Genomic DNA, 15424 nt, shown 5'->3' with positions numbered 1-15424 from the left:
GACCTCTACACTGAAAACTACAGCACTCTGAAAAAAGAGATCGAAGAGGATGTAAGAAAATGGAAAGACATCCCTTGTTCCTGGGTAGGAAGAACCAAGATAGTAAAAATGACCATACTTCCAAAACTGCTATATGGATGCAATGCAATGCCCATGAAATTCCAACAATATATTTCACAGACCTGGAGAAAACAATCCAAAAATTCATTTGGAACCAGAAGAGACCTAGAATAGCAAAACCAATTCTAGGCAACAGAGACATGACAGGGGCTATCACAATCCTCAACTGAAACTATACTACAAAGCTACTGTGATTAAAACCAGCATGGTACTGGCAAAGAAACAGACCCGAGGATCAGTGGAATAGATTAGAAGATGCAGACACAACTTCAGACATACTCAGCCACCTCATCTTTGACAAAGAAGCCAACCACCACCCTCATTGGAGGAAAGATAACCTATTTAATAAATGGTGTTGGAAAAACTGGATTTCAACCTGCCAAAGATTAAAACTAGACCCATATCTATCACCATGCACTAAACTAAGATCGAAGTGGATTAAAGATCTAAATATTAAAATAAAAACACTAAACCTGTTGGAAGATAAGTTAGGTAGAACTCTTGAAGTCATTGACATAAGAAAAGACTTTATGAACAAAACCTCAGTTGCATGGGAACTAGCTCAAAGAATCACCAACTGGGACCTCATCTTATTAAAAAGCTTCTGCACTGCAAGAGAAACCACCAACAGAGCTAACAGACAACCTACAATGTGGGAAAAAAATTTTAGCAGCTGTACCTCAGAGAAAGGACTACTATCTAGAATATATAAAGAACTGAAAAAAATCGGACCCTCCCCCCAAATTCAAAGACCCAATTCAAAAATGAGCATCTGAAATGAACAGACAATTCTCAAACAAAGAAGTAAAAGCAGCAAATAAATATATGAAAAAATGTTCCACATCACTGGTCATTCGAGAGATGCAGATGAAAACAACACTGAGACTCCACCTCACCCCAGAAAGAATGGCTGCTATCAAGAAATCAACCAATAACAAATGCTGGCGGGGGTGTGGGGAGAAAGGAACCCTTCTCCATTGTTGGTGGGAGTGCAGACTTGTGCAACCACTGTGGAAATCAGTATGGAGATACCTCAAAGAACTAGGACTAGAGGTCTCATTTGACCCAGCTATTCCCCAGCTGGGTATCTTCCCAAAAGAATTAAAAGAATCATACCACAGTGATATATGTGCACCCATGTTTATAGCGGCACAGTTTGTAATAGCTAAAGCTTAGAAACAGTCCAAGTGCCCAACAACTGGAAACTGGATAAAGAAGGTGTGGTTTTTTTTACTAAAAGGGAGTCCTACTCAATCATAAAGAACGAGAAACTACAGCCATTTATAGCTAAATGGATGCATATTGAGGCCATACTCTGAAGTGAAATAAATAGGACACACGTGTGTAAACACTGAATCATTTCTCTGGTGTGAGAAACTGAAAGTGTAAATGAGGACCAAAATGTATAATTGATACTGTGAAATAGGAAGCAAAGGTTCAAAGGAGAAGGGGAACTAGGGAGGGGGAAGGGGGAAAGGAAAGAAGAGAAATTAAAAAATGAGAAGAGGAAAAACAGAACAAAGCTTATGTAAATAGGGAGGGCAGAGAATGGGGAAAAAATAAGAATCAAGATATATCATGTATAGGGACAAATTCCTAGTGATGAATGTGATCACAATGTATACCCAAAATGTACCAATATACTTCATGAATAAAAATGCCTAAATTATAATGAATCGAGATAAATAATTTTAATATTTCAGGTATAGCTTAAATGTAAAATTCTGAAAGAAGCCAAAGGCAATGAAATGGTGTACACGACTCTTTCTGTTCACACATATTTCACACTACTCAATAGCATACAATTCCCACTATAAGTATTTCAGATAAAACTATTTGTATCAAGGGTGATATTTTAGTAGTTAGTTGCAATTTGATCAGATAGTTTTGGAAAACCTTTTACTCTATTAACAAGTCTGATAATAGAGTCTTGTGAATGACAGGGGTTGTTTCATGTTAAATTTTATGGTCAGACTCAACAAATGTCTCCAAACTTGGTAACAGTTCATTTCAGTCCTGGCTATCCAGGAAATAACAGTGAAAGATAAGATATGCAGATAACAATGATTTTCCAGCATCGGGATGGAGAACAATGCTATCTAGGCATTACAGTCACTCAGACAGCTTTCAAGAGGCAGTCGTGGAAGCCTGCCAATGCAACGGGTGTGCGTGGAAGCCCGAGCACCTTTACTTAAAAACTCCTCACGTCACTCAATATCCACAAGATTGCAATCAGTTTTCAGGATGTGGCTCACAGCCAATTAAGTGTGTCAGAAGACAAGAAGTATGTGTGTCGTGGTTTATATACCTAGATGTCCCCCCAAGGCCTCGTCTGCCCATAGATGGGGCTTTGGGAGGTGACTGGATCATGGAGGTATGATCATCATCAGTGATTAACCCACTGATGAGTTTATAGATGACTTGCTTTTCGGGGCGACACCTGGGCGGTGGGGGCATGGCCTGAAGGGTTTAATCTCTTCCCGATCCAACCTTCACTCTCCCTGTGCTGCCCACCACCCTGCCATGAGCTGCTCTCCTCTGTGGTGCCCTCTGCCATGGGGTCCTGCCTTGGAGCCAGCCGACTGTGGACTGAAACCTCCACGCTATGGCCAAAATAAAGCTTTCCTCCTTTAAGTTGTAGTTGTTGGCTACAACGAGGAAAGTGACTAAGACAGTGTGAAACATAAAACTCAAGGTTCCGGCAGGAATATGCAGAGAAGTCTGCCTAATTCAGATGTAGCATCAGACTGCTTAAAAGCAGGTCTAATCACTAAAGTTTTAGTGCACTTTATTTTCAAGAAATTTACATCAACATTATGGTTCTCTCTCTAGCAATCATTCACCGCTTCCTTCCAGTAGTGGCACCCTGAACGTACTCTTGTCTAACTCCGTCTCGTGATTCGGGAGGCACCCGGTGACCCAGCCCCTGGGCACAAGCCACCCAGCAAAGCCATCGTCCCTGTAGCCACAGGGAGCTGCCCTGCAGTGGGCAGGCACAGCACCTCCTGGAACAGTTCCCAACCGTCCTGTGGCTGGCTGCACAGACACAGGCTGGGGTGGTATGCAGCAAGGGCACCGGCACTGTGGCGGTAACTGCTGCAGCCGTGACGGAGGGAAAGCCTCCCTCCGGGCCTTCCCTTACTGTCACTGCCATTTTCAGTTGAGTGCATCCGCTTGAAAGTGATCCTCTTAACCGCTGGAAATATTCACTCAGTGTAAGCTCTGGCTGTTGATGAGCACCACCAATAAATTAGTGATGGTAAGGGATTATCTAAAAAGGACACGTCTCTTCATATTTTCCCTATATAATTTTATTTATACATTTTAACAATTCTATTTCCTTTATTTTTGGAAACCTAATGAACATATTGCTAAATATATGAAAACAAAACAAAGGCAGTAAAAGATGGAACGATCTGATGAAAGACAGCAGATAGACAAATACACATTTCTTAATCACTCACATCTCTGATGTACTTTAGTGTACACACTACTACCTGGTGATTGTTTAAAATAAACATTCTTAGGCTGCTTCCAGGGATTCTGACCCAGTGGATCCAGTGCTGAGTCCTAGGCATCCACACTGATAAGACAAATTCCAAGACATTAAGACACAAATAGGAGGCAGAGCTGACTCTGAGAAAGCCCACTTTCAACTAGGGAAGAAGGTGGAACGACTTTCAATTTTCATTTTGAATACTGATTCTTTTTACAGCAGCATTCCTAATATAATATAAAAATAAAAGAGTTTCTACAGGCAAAAAAAAAAGCCCAAATTCTCATTAAAAGAAGACAAAAATAGATTGGTATGTATAAGGAAAAAAAGAAATACTGCATGAGGTGTAAATTCTGTCTGCTTTTACAAAACAAGAGAATGTTCACCAAAGAACAAGCTACATACATAAACCCATCTTGAAAATAACTAATGGTTATATATGGAACCTGACCATCTGATTTTAAATGTGAAATATTAGATACTTGAAAAGAGGGAAGAAATTTAATTAAAGGCAAAATCATTCGTTTTATGTACATTCTGCCAAAAAGATGTAACATAAAAGCATAAATTTGAATTTATGAACTTCAAGTTCATGTGCACTTGAAGCCTCCTACAAAATCCCTGGTGTAAGCTGCAGGAACACTGCTGCTGTCCACCCACTGTCCACTCCCGGTCCTCTGCCTGCCTTCTGTTTCTGGTCTATCCCCACACTCTGGAGCCAAGGCACTTGCATTTCCAGCCTCCTGGCCTAGATCCCAGGTACACTGCCAGCCCAGCCAGAGGAATCTGGGAGGAGAGACGCTGAGGCCACCTACTTGGTCATCGGAAACACAGCCACATGCCATACCCCTGCTCTGCCAAGCCCTCCTGGAGGGTGCGCTCACTGACTCCTGAGGACTGCTGCCGTCCAGAGCAGGAGCACTGCTGCCCGGGAGAAGGGTGAGGATGGAACCTCTATCACCCAATGGAGATAAAGTCCAAGTGACACCGATGTGTCCTTCTGGAGTCTTCAGTGCTTTTGTACCTTTTTCCTTCAGCTCAAGCTCCCAAACCTCTCCAAACCCTGACGTACACAAGTGACCATGGCAAGATGGCCCGTGCATCGGGTGGAGACCGCCTGTAAAACACACTTACCACACTTTTTTGTGACTTATTTTGGTCATAATATATTTTCAGTAGCTTGCCAGCACTTTTGGTTTTCATTTCTGAATCTATTATACATTGTATATTTGTCCTAAAGATCAGGATTTTGATGTTTAGGGATTCCGAGAAATTTTTACATCTAATAAAAATAAATCGCACAGAAGTAATGACATGTTTGTGCTTTACACTTGGTTCTGTCAACATTCTTAGACGAATTCAGTTGCCTTTGAGGTCAAGGTTAGTATTACAGACATATTGGTAAATAACAGAATAGCCCGAAGCACAGACCATGGAGACAGAAGGGATTTCGCCACTTAGGGTAAGACCCCGGTGACTCAGTTAATCTCTCTAAGCTTGTTTTCAGACACAAACAGGACACTAGTGCCTATCTCAGTGGGCAAATACAAATATACAGCAAGTGCTCAAAACCATGGCCAGCACATGGAAGCACTATTTGTGCAGCAGAAAGTAAATGACACTGTTTTTCTTTACCACTTTCTACTAATGTAATTATCCTCAGCAATCTTACGTACAAAACCGTTTCAACTAGACTCCAGCCTTACCTATGATGGATAGTGTCTTCGGATAGCATGGACTGCCTAGAAGCAAGTTCTAAATCTAGAACTCTCAGACCTCTCACTTTTAGTTAATACCAAGGTTTACTGTGAACTGCTTTCATAAGGGTTCAGTGAAGGAAACCACCACTGTAGGTCTTTTAAGAAGGGTTTTGCTTCGGGAAATCAGGAGCCTACAAAATTGCTGGAAGAGCTGAAGGAGCGGCGTCTGGACTGGCCCTGCAGGAATGACTCCTAGAACACTGAAAAGCTGACCCACCAAAGGAGCTACTGTGCTTGCCAAGAAGGTGGGAGAGGAGTCATGAGTTAACAAACACAGGAGCTGAGCTTGATCAAGGAATCAGGACACCATCACTGTCACTGCAACCGCACCTCCAGCATCCCCCGAAACTGAGGATGCGCTACTATTTGGATGTTGCTGGGGGCAGCACCTTCCCCTGTATTTGCCTGCCTGAAGCAGTGAGAAGTTGGCCTCTGCCTCGCATGCACCTTGCAAATCATGCACAGATGCATTTAACTGGCAGAACCTGATTCGCATCGAGAACTCTAGAGACTCTCAGAAACATACTTTTCCTAAGTACAGGGAAGAAACTAGAAAGGACTGGGAATATTTGCAGGTTGCCAAGCAATCAAATGCAGCAGCGACTTTTGGATAGTCAGAGCCACTAAAGTGCACTTTTGTCACCTGCAAAACGAGGGTGTGCGGAGGATTTAAGGGGATTACAGTGAAAATAGCCTCCTCTGCAGTTGTGAACCCTTGGTGTAACTGTCTCCCAGTGCTGGGTCTGGCTTTGCGGTTGAGAAGTCTGGCGCTCTCCTGGTCTTCATTTATTTTATGCTCCCTGGGCTCTTTCAGGATCTTTTTCCTTACCCCAGCTGTTCTGAAATTTTACAATGATGGGTCTAGGTCAGGACTTTGTTTTTCAGGTCATTTGTTCAGCCATGGCACACTGTGGTTTTAATACTACTTCCTCTTTTCTTTATGAATCATTTTTTTCCATCTTTCTCTATTTATTTCTCGCTACTGCTTTTCCTATCTTTCAACAAAAGGGTTATCAAACTTTCTGTAGTGGGCCAGGTAGTAAACCCTGAGGCTCCGTAATCCATATTATCTCTGTGAAAGCTTATGTACCCTTTTTGGATCACTGAAGCAGCCACAGTACGTAAACAAATGAGAACGGCTGTGTGTTCCCGTAAAATACCCTTTCTAAAAAGCAGATAAAAGCTAATAGCTTGCAAATCCCTGTATTAATCCTTCTAGTATGCACATGCTTTATTTTGGCAATTGAACCCAGGGCCTTTGCACTGAGCTACATCGCCAGCCCTTCTCAAATTTAAAAAAAAATGTTGAGGCCCCGGGAGCGACTTGGTGAGGAAACATGGCTGCCCTGACAAGGGTCGTGGTGGAGGTGGCTGGGGCGGGTGCCGCCATGGGGACCCCAACAGAATGATGGCTATTTTAGTACTTCAGGTGGAATTCATCCTTTTCAACTTCAAAACTGGAAGCAGAAAGTTAGTCGAACAAAGAAAGCAGAATTCATACGCACAGCAGAAAAATTTTAAAATCAAGTTATTATTATAGAGAAAGATAAACACAGTCATTTCTACAACCAAAAAAATGACTCAGAATTGAGCACAGTAGCCTGGAAGAATTGGAAAATAAATTGATTAACAGCAGGAAAATGGAAAGAGCAAATATCCAGCAACAATGAGCCAAAATACATAACAATGTAAAGAAACTTCAGCATCAGTTAAAAGAGGTGAAGCCTACACTTGATTTTATTGAAAAGCTCAGAGAAATGATGGAAGAAATTGAAAATGCATTCAACACTTTTAAAGAAGAACAAAGTCTGATATACGATGAGCTTATTAAAGAAGAAAAAAACAACAAATAATGAATTGAGTGCTAAATCAAGAAATATTGACACATGGGCTTTGGGTAATTCAGAAACAGAGAAAGCTTTCAGAGCAATCTCAAGTTTCTGTAGACAAAATGACACCAAATACTCTTCCAGCAGCAGTGGTAGATTTTGAAAAATTCCTGCAGCAAACAGGAGGGTGACAGGGGGGCTGGGATAATTATGACCACCAGAACTTTATAAAAGTGAGAAATAAACATAAAGGGAAGCCTGCATTTATGAAAGAAGTTCTAGAACACCTCCCGGGAACAACACAGGATGAAGTTCAACAGCATGAGAAATGGCATCAGAAATTTCTGACTCTAGAAGAAAGAAAAAGAGCCTATTCATAATTAGAAAACTAAAAAGCAGCAAAAGAAGCAAGAAATTTTCAAGTTAAAAGAGAAGGCAGACAATATTCCTGTGCTTTTTCATAGTAAATCAGAAGGTAATCAAAAGCAAAAACAGGAAGAAAGAAACAGAAGTTGGCAGCTGAAGCTTGGAAAAAACAGAAAAGTATAGAACTGTCAATGAAATATGCTTCTAATAAAATGCATACTCATATTTACTATTCAAAATTAATACCATTTTAAACATTTTAAAAGTGAAGCACCTAACATTTTAAATTATGTCAAGATTTCAAATATGAAAGTACAAGAATCACATTGGTTTTGAGACATACTTGCCTATCATATACTTTCCTGCTTGTACTTGCACAGTGAGGGAAAATGAAATACTGCTTCTGCTCACTGCTGCTTTCTTTTGGAAAGGGTAAACCTCAAGAAGAACCCGACTCCGTGTTAATATTCATTAATTTTCCGCCATCCACTGCTTGTTCGGATAACATGCCACACAGTGGATACAACTTACTGTAAACCAATGCAGAAGTTCACTGAAAGTAGCCAAAGTGCTTCTGCAAAGTATCGGTAATAATAAAGAAGGCATGTGTCTGCATGTCCACCATCTAGACTCCTCACCGGAAAATTAAAAAATGGCCAATACTTGGAATTTGAAGGCTGCATGTCTCCCCATGAAGCTTCCATAGGGAACTCTATTTTACCCCCTCTAGCTCTGTTTATACATTTTCGAGTGTGTTTAATTATAGAATATGCTACTCACTTGGACAACTTTGCCTGTTTATAGTCTTTTCTCTGCCATAAAATGATTCGGTCCTAATCTTTTCACGAAGCGTTTGCTAATCACTCTCATCAGTATTACCAACAACAGAAATCAGTACCTTGTAAAAATAAAGTGCATAAAATACACAGCAGGGGGAAAAATACCATACTTGAAGCTTATTCTTTACTTTTCTGGCTCAGTTCTAAAAGAATAATGCACATTAAACAAGAATGAAGTACAGGCTGGCCTTGATGGTGTGCAGATTAGCACTTGAATGGCTCAGCAAAAGAAATCCAAGTTGTTTGATGTCTTTGTTTTCCTATGCTAAATAAACACTTTTACTCACTAAAATTTCACTTTTTCTTTTATCTATCTATCTATCTATCTATCTATTTTGTCATACTTGGGGGTCAAACCCAGGGCATTGAGCATAATCAGTCCTTTTACTTTTTTTTAAATTTTGAGATAGGGTCTAAGTTGCCCAGGATAAACTTGAACTTGTGGTCTTCCTGTCTCAGCCTCCCAGAGTGCTGGGATTATAAGCCTGTGCCACCATGTTCAGTTCAAAATTTCAGTTTTTCTCGGGCAATTTTTTCTGCTTATTCAAAATTTCTTGAGACTTGAAATTTATATGAATTCTTTTCCTACAAAACAATCTGATTTAAAGAAAAGGCTTCCTTTTATGCCCTATTGTAGTTTCTCCCATTCACTAAAAAATTCATGTTGATAATAATTCTTCACGTGAGATTTACACTTATTCCTCTCTATGAATAATATATGTTCCCTTACTTGGAATAAAAACCATTTCTAAATAGATCTGTAACTATTTCGTTTTATACTAAAGTGAGCCATGACTCATATTACTGTTGTTATCTAGAGAACTGAATTGCACAGATGTAGGTTTTTCCTTCATGTATCAATATTTAACTATGATCATTAGTTACAATGAGGTATTTATTTTTAATTGTTTTATGATAAAGAATAATCTACATTTGGAAAAATGTAGGTTTTTACTGACAATGGTGGTTGTGAATTGTAGTGAAATGGAAATGGGTGAAGCTAAGTTTTGAAAGTATCTGCTAGTAATACAGACAAAAGTATGATTCTTATAGGGACACAAGTTTCAATTACAGAGTGTAAGAAATAATTTCTCTCTTAAAAATGTAAGTAACGGGCTGAGGGTATAGCTCTGTTGTATAGCACTTGCCTAGCATTTGTGAGGCACTGGATTTGATTATCAGCTCTGGAAAATAAAACCACAAGATGGAATTGATTTTAATCCAGTAACATAAAAGGTAGGCTACTTTTGGGATATAAGGATCTTTGAAGTTAAAGATTGAAATTGTAAGTATTTACAATAAGATGATCATTACAGAAAGCCATGAGGGCTGAGCACAGAGACGTGGCATGACACGCCAATGAGAAATGATTCACGTATATGTTCCTAATTGACTTATTATTTAAAAGTAAAGAGCTCTTGATGTGTTCCCTTTTAACTGCCCTGAGATCTATGCTTACTGGATTTAGGTTACACAAGATTCTTACTGGAGGTCTGTAGCAGTTACTTTCTGTGATAGTTAACTGGTTGTGTCAACTTCAGTGAGAAATGCCCTGACTAAATTGGATCAGCACAGTTTTGACTGTGGCTGAGGGGATTCACTGAAGGCAGAAGAGCCACCCTAGACTGGCTTGCTGCCTGAATGATATGAAGGGGAAACAAAGAAAAGGCTCCCTTCTGTTTCTTTGGAGGAGCTCAGTCTTCACCTCCTTGGAGGTCCTCTCCTTGCTTGCAGGGCAGACCCTTCAGCCTCCTGAAAGGGAATCACACAGGACACTACACTGATCTCCAGGCCTTCAACTGGATCCGCTGGATCTCCAGCGCACAAACAATCCTTTTGCACTCTTCCACACCTGACTCTGTGGGCAGCCACTGTAAGCCAATCTTGTAAATTCTTATATATTTGTATATCTTGCATTAAATCTATTTCTCTAGTAAGCACTGACTGATACACATTGCTGTCATTTGAACAAAATACCCAATGCTGACAGTTTAGAGGAGACGTTTACTTGGCTCACAATTTCAGTAGGTTCAGCCCAAAGTTGGCTGGCTCCAAGGCAGAAACAAAACGGCAGAAGGGCCTGGCAGAGGACAGCTGCTCATCCCATGGCAGCCAAGAAGCTGAGAGGGAGAGGAGGAAATGGGAAAGGGAGAAGAATACACCCTTCCAGGTCACAACCTCAGGGACTTGTCTCTTCTGACCAGGACCTCTTTCCTAAGAGAACTCATCAATGGAGGAATCCAACCCCATCATCCAGTCACCTTCCAAACACATGAGAATTTGGGGGTAAAATTCAAATCTCAGCCATGACAAGACCTTATCAAAAAAAAGGAAAGAGAAGACTCAGATTGATGCAATTAGGAATGAAAGGTAAAGTCACAATGAATCCTGCAGAAATCAAGAAGATCATTACTATCTACTTTGAGAACCTGTATACTAATAAGATGGAAAACACAGAAGAAATGGACAGATTCCTAGAAACTTATGAATTACCAAAGCTGAATCAAGAAGATATAAATTCTAAAGAAACCAGTATCAGTCAATGAAACTGAAGATGTAATTAAAAATCTACCAACAAAGAAAAGCCCAGGTCCTGACAGAGTCACTGGTGAATTCTACAAGAAATTCTGAGAAGACTTAATGCTTCTACTCCTCAAACTCTTTAACTGAAATTGAAAGGGAAGCAATACTCCCAGATTCATTCCTGGAAGCAAGCATTACCATGATACAAAAACCAGAGAAGTATCCAACCAAAACAGAAAATTACAGGGAAATCTCTCTAATGAACATAGTTGCAAAAATCCTCAGTAAGATACTGGCAAACAGAATGCAGCAAATCATCAAGAAGATTATACACCATGACCAAGTAGGATTCATCCCAGGGATGCAGAGATTGTTCAACATTCACAAATCAATAAATGTAATACACCATATCAACAGGGCCAGGGACAAAAACCACATGATCATCTCAATAAATACAGAAAAATTGTTTGACAAAGTACAATACCCATTCATAATTAAAAAACAAAACCCTACAGAAAATTAAAATAGATGGTCTTTACTTCAATCTAATAAAAGCCATCTATGATAAACCAACAGCCAACATCATACTAAATGGACAAAAACTGAAAGTTTTTACTCTAGATCAGGAACAAGACAAGAATGTCCACTATCACCACTCCTATTCAATATAGTTCTGGAAACATTAGCCAGTGTAATTAGACAAGAGAAAGAAATAAAAGAAATAAGGATAGGAAAGGAGGAAGTTAAATTATCACTGTTTGCAGATGACATGACACTCTACATAGAAGATCTCAAAGAGATTTCTAGATTTAATAACCAAATTCAGTAGTGTAGCTGGATACAAAGTCAACACTCAAAAATCAATAGTATTCTAAATAACAAACTCACTGAAAGAGAAATTGGGGAAACCACACCTTTCATAATAGCATTCAAAAAATGCTAACAAAGGAAGTAAAACTACAGTACTCTGAAAAAGGAGATCGAAGAAGATATCGGAAAATGCAAAGATATCCCCTGTTCTTGGGTAGGAAGAACTAATATAGTGAAAATGGCCATATTCCCAAAATTGTTATACAGATTTAATGTAATCTTGATCAAAATACCAATAGGATACCTCACAGAATTAGAGAAAACAATCCTAAAATTCATTTGGAACCAGAAGAGACCTAGAATAGGAAAAGCAATTCTGGATAACAAAGGCCAGGCAGGGCGCATCACAATCCCTTATTTAAAATTATACTCAAAGCTACAGTGAAAAAAACAGCACGGTATTGGCAAAAAAGCAGACCCAAGGACCAATGGAACAGACTGAAAGATACAGAAACAACTTCAGACACACTCAGCCACTTCGTCTTTCACAAAGGGTCCAAACACCTTCACTGGAAGACAGACAGCCTCTTTAATAAATGGTGCTGAAAAACTGGCTTCCCACTTGACAAAACTAAAACTAGAGGCATGTCTCTCACTATGCACTAAACTAAAATTGAAATGGGTCAAAGATCTAAATATTAAAATAGAAACACTAAATCTGCTAGAAATAGAACAGGCAGAACCCTTGAAGACATTGGTGTAGGCAAAGACTTTATGAACAAAACCCCGATCGCACAGGAAATATCACAAAGTATCAACAACTGAGATCTCATTTTATTAAAAAGCTAAAGAAATCACCAACAAAATGAAGAGATAATCTACAGAATGGGAAAAATTTTTACTAGCTGTTCCTCTGACAAAGGTCTACTATCTAGAATATATAAAGAACTTTAAAATATCAGACCTCCTAAATTTAAAGACCCCTTCCAAAAGTGGGCATCTGAAATGAATAGACACTTCTCAGATGAAAAAGTAGAAACAGCAAAAAAAAAAAAAAAAAAAAAAAAAGTGAAAAAATGTTCAACACCACTGGTCATTTGAGAGATGCAAATTAAAACAACACTGAGATTCCCCCTCAGCCCAGAAAGAAGGGCTGCTATCAAGAAATCAACCAATCACAAATGCTGGTGGGGGTGTGGAGAGAAAGGAACCCTTCTCCATTGTTGGTGGGAGTGCAGACTGGTGCAACCACTGTGGAAATCAGTGTGGAGATACCTCAAAGAACTAGGGCTACAGGTTTCATTTGACCCCGCTATTCCCCTGCTGGGTATCTTCCCAAAAGAATTAAAAGCATCAGACCACAGCAATATATGCACACCCATGTTTATAGCAGCACAGTTTGTAATAGCTAAAGCTTGGAAACAGCCCATAAGTGATGAATAGATAAAGAAGATGTGGTTTAATTATACAATGGAGTACTACTACCATAAGAAAGGATAAACTTGAGACATTTCTAGGTAAATGTGTACACCTTGAGACCATACTGTGGGAAATGGTAGAATTCAGCTATCTAGTTGTAAGAATAGACCACAAGAAGTTTGTTAACTAAGAGAATTAAGTCGTTTCTGGGAAATTCCACAAGTCTGTTTGTTAAAAGAATGCCAGAAAACTTTGAGACCTTGTAAAAGTCTCACAGGAGAAAAACTGGTTTTCCTAGTTCTCTTATTTACCATTTTCCGGGATCAGAGGACCACGACCCAATGACTCTAGGGGTGGTAAGAGAGATATGACTCACTATGCACATCTGTGATGTTTATGGTGGGCCGGTGGGCTTGATTTTTGGCTAAAGTCCTCCTGCTCTCTTGATACTATCTGATAAGAAGAGGGCTGTGGTGTGCTCTTTGATGTGCGGGATTGGTGAACTGGAAACAGGGGACTTGTGAATTCGCCTGTAGCTTTTATGAGTCACTTAAAGTCATTTGTCATCAGAGATTAAAATCAGAAAGATAAAAAATAAAATAAAATAAAATAAAATCAGAAAGATGACAGCCAGAATAACTAAGTTGCTTTCCTACACGTATAAAAGCCTTGCTTCTTCCCTTTGTGATGGTCGAATAGTGCCAGAGGAATTAAACTGCTGTTCGTCCCCCCGGCTGTCTCCTTTTCTTTCTTTAAAGTCGGTGCTTTCCAGGGTTCCAGGTCTCCCTCAAGAGAGACCTGTATTAAAAATAAAAATCAACACATACTCTTAAGTGAAATAAATCAGACACACATGTTGAAATAGTGCATGGTTTCTGTGGTGTGAAAAACTGAAAGTGTAATTAAGAACCAAAATGTATCACAGATATTGTGAAACAGGAAAAAAAATGTTCAAATGGGAAGAGGAACTAGGGAGAGGGGAGGGGGAAAGGAAGGAAAGGAAAAGGGAAAAAAGAGAACAAAATGGAAACAAAGCTTTTGTAAATGAGGGTAATCGAGGTTGAAGAGAAGAGAAGAAAATGGGGAAAAAAGCAGCAGCAAGATAGATCATGCATGGGTCCAAATTCCCTATGATGAATGTGACTATTATGTATAACTAAAAGGTGCCCAAACAATTAATTTTTAAAAACAAAAAATAAACCATAACAAGGTGTTTTAAGGATACTGTCACTTATCAAGGAAAGCTCTTACTCGGAACTGGAGAAGAATTTAAGAATAATCAGGTTTACCTCAATAAATTTCATCATTCAAGTTAGAAAGTGTTCATTAAACACCCATGTTCTAGGTTCTACGAAACCATCATGTAAGTAAAATAGTCTCCGTTCTTGAGGTGTTTAAAATCTAGAAGGAAGTCATAAAGCAAATTCAATAACAAGAAAATCTATGACCAGCTTCCAAAATAAACACTAGCGGCAGTGAACTGAGGGGCGACACGCACAGGGAGGACCCGCTCACCGCCTGCACTCCCACTCACGCAGCAGGTCAGCACCCACGTGAGCCCAGTCGGCAAGCTACACTGTCAGCGCTGTGTCAAAGCGATCTGCTGCGTTTCTGCAAAGACAGGGTTCCAATTAGAGTCTGGGAAATCTGAAATGGACACAGACTTAAATGATGGTTGCGAGTGACGTTCTTGGCAAAATGAAGGCAGGACCCTTGTGACAGTGGTGGCGGACCTGCGGCACGCACGCACCGAGTGCTGTTTGCATCACTGAAAGTTCGCCGTCACTGCCTGATGATACTGGTCATTCCTTCCACATTGTCCTACTCCTGACTGACTCGAACTCTCACTATGCTCCTCCCTCCCAGAGTCTTTCTCCACCCCCTCGACCTCCTACGCCGTGATGAACTTCTCTAGAACTTCACTTGCTACTCAAGGCATCGCGCTGTGATCTAAACCTGTTTCTTCTCCGAGGATGCAGCAGTCCCTGCAGCCTTCCGCCTGGTTTTTCCCTCACATCCTTGCCTCAAGGTGGGGAAGCAAAGTTCCCTGCTGCTTTCTCAGATGCTGCTCCTCTGAAAATCATGGAAAACAATAACCTTCCTTTTAAAATTCGTGCCAGCCTCACAGATACTTTGTCCTCCTAGATATTTCACCTCCATTCCATGAACCTAACCCTTCATGCCCTGGCAACACACCTCGCTGTGCACTTGGACTCCTGTCATTACGCTCTGTCGGCCACGTGCACAGCCCAGGCGGGAACC

General features: G+C 40.1%; 1 protein-coding gene and 1 pseudogene across 15 annotated transcripts in view; one reads left to right on the top strand and one right to left on the bottom strand.

Annotated features, from left to right (window-relative positions):
• The window catches only part of Syt14 (synaptotagmin 14), a 243251-nt gene that overhangs the window by 52128 nt on the left and 175699 nt on the right, over window positions 1-15424 (bottom strand). The gene's annotated exons all lie outside the window — the stretch shown is intronic.
• Window positions 6714-7825, top strand: LOC106010826 (coiled-coil domain-containing protein 112 pseudogene; annotated as a pseudogene).

Source organism: Heterocephalus glaber, unplaced genomic scaffold (genome assembly GCF_053883595.1).
Source record: "Heterocephalus glaber isolate CG9 unplaced genomic scaffold, H.glaber_assembly_v1.0 deba00001600, whole genome shotgun sequence".
Lineage (NCBI taxonomy): Eukaryota > Metazoa > Chordata > Mammalia > Rodentia > Bathyergidae > Heterocephalus > Heterocephalus glaber.
Note: the sequence above shows the minus strand (reverse complement) of the source record. Positions and strands in the feature narration are given on the sequence as shown.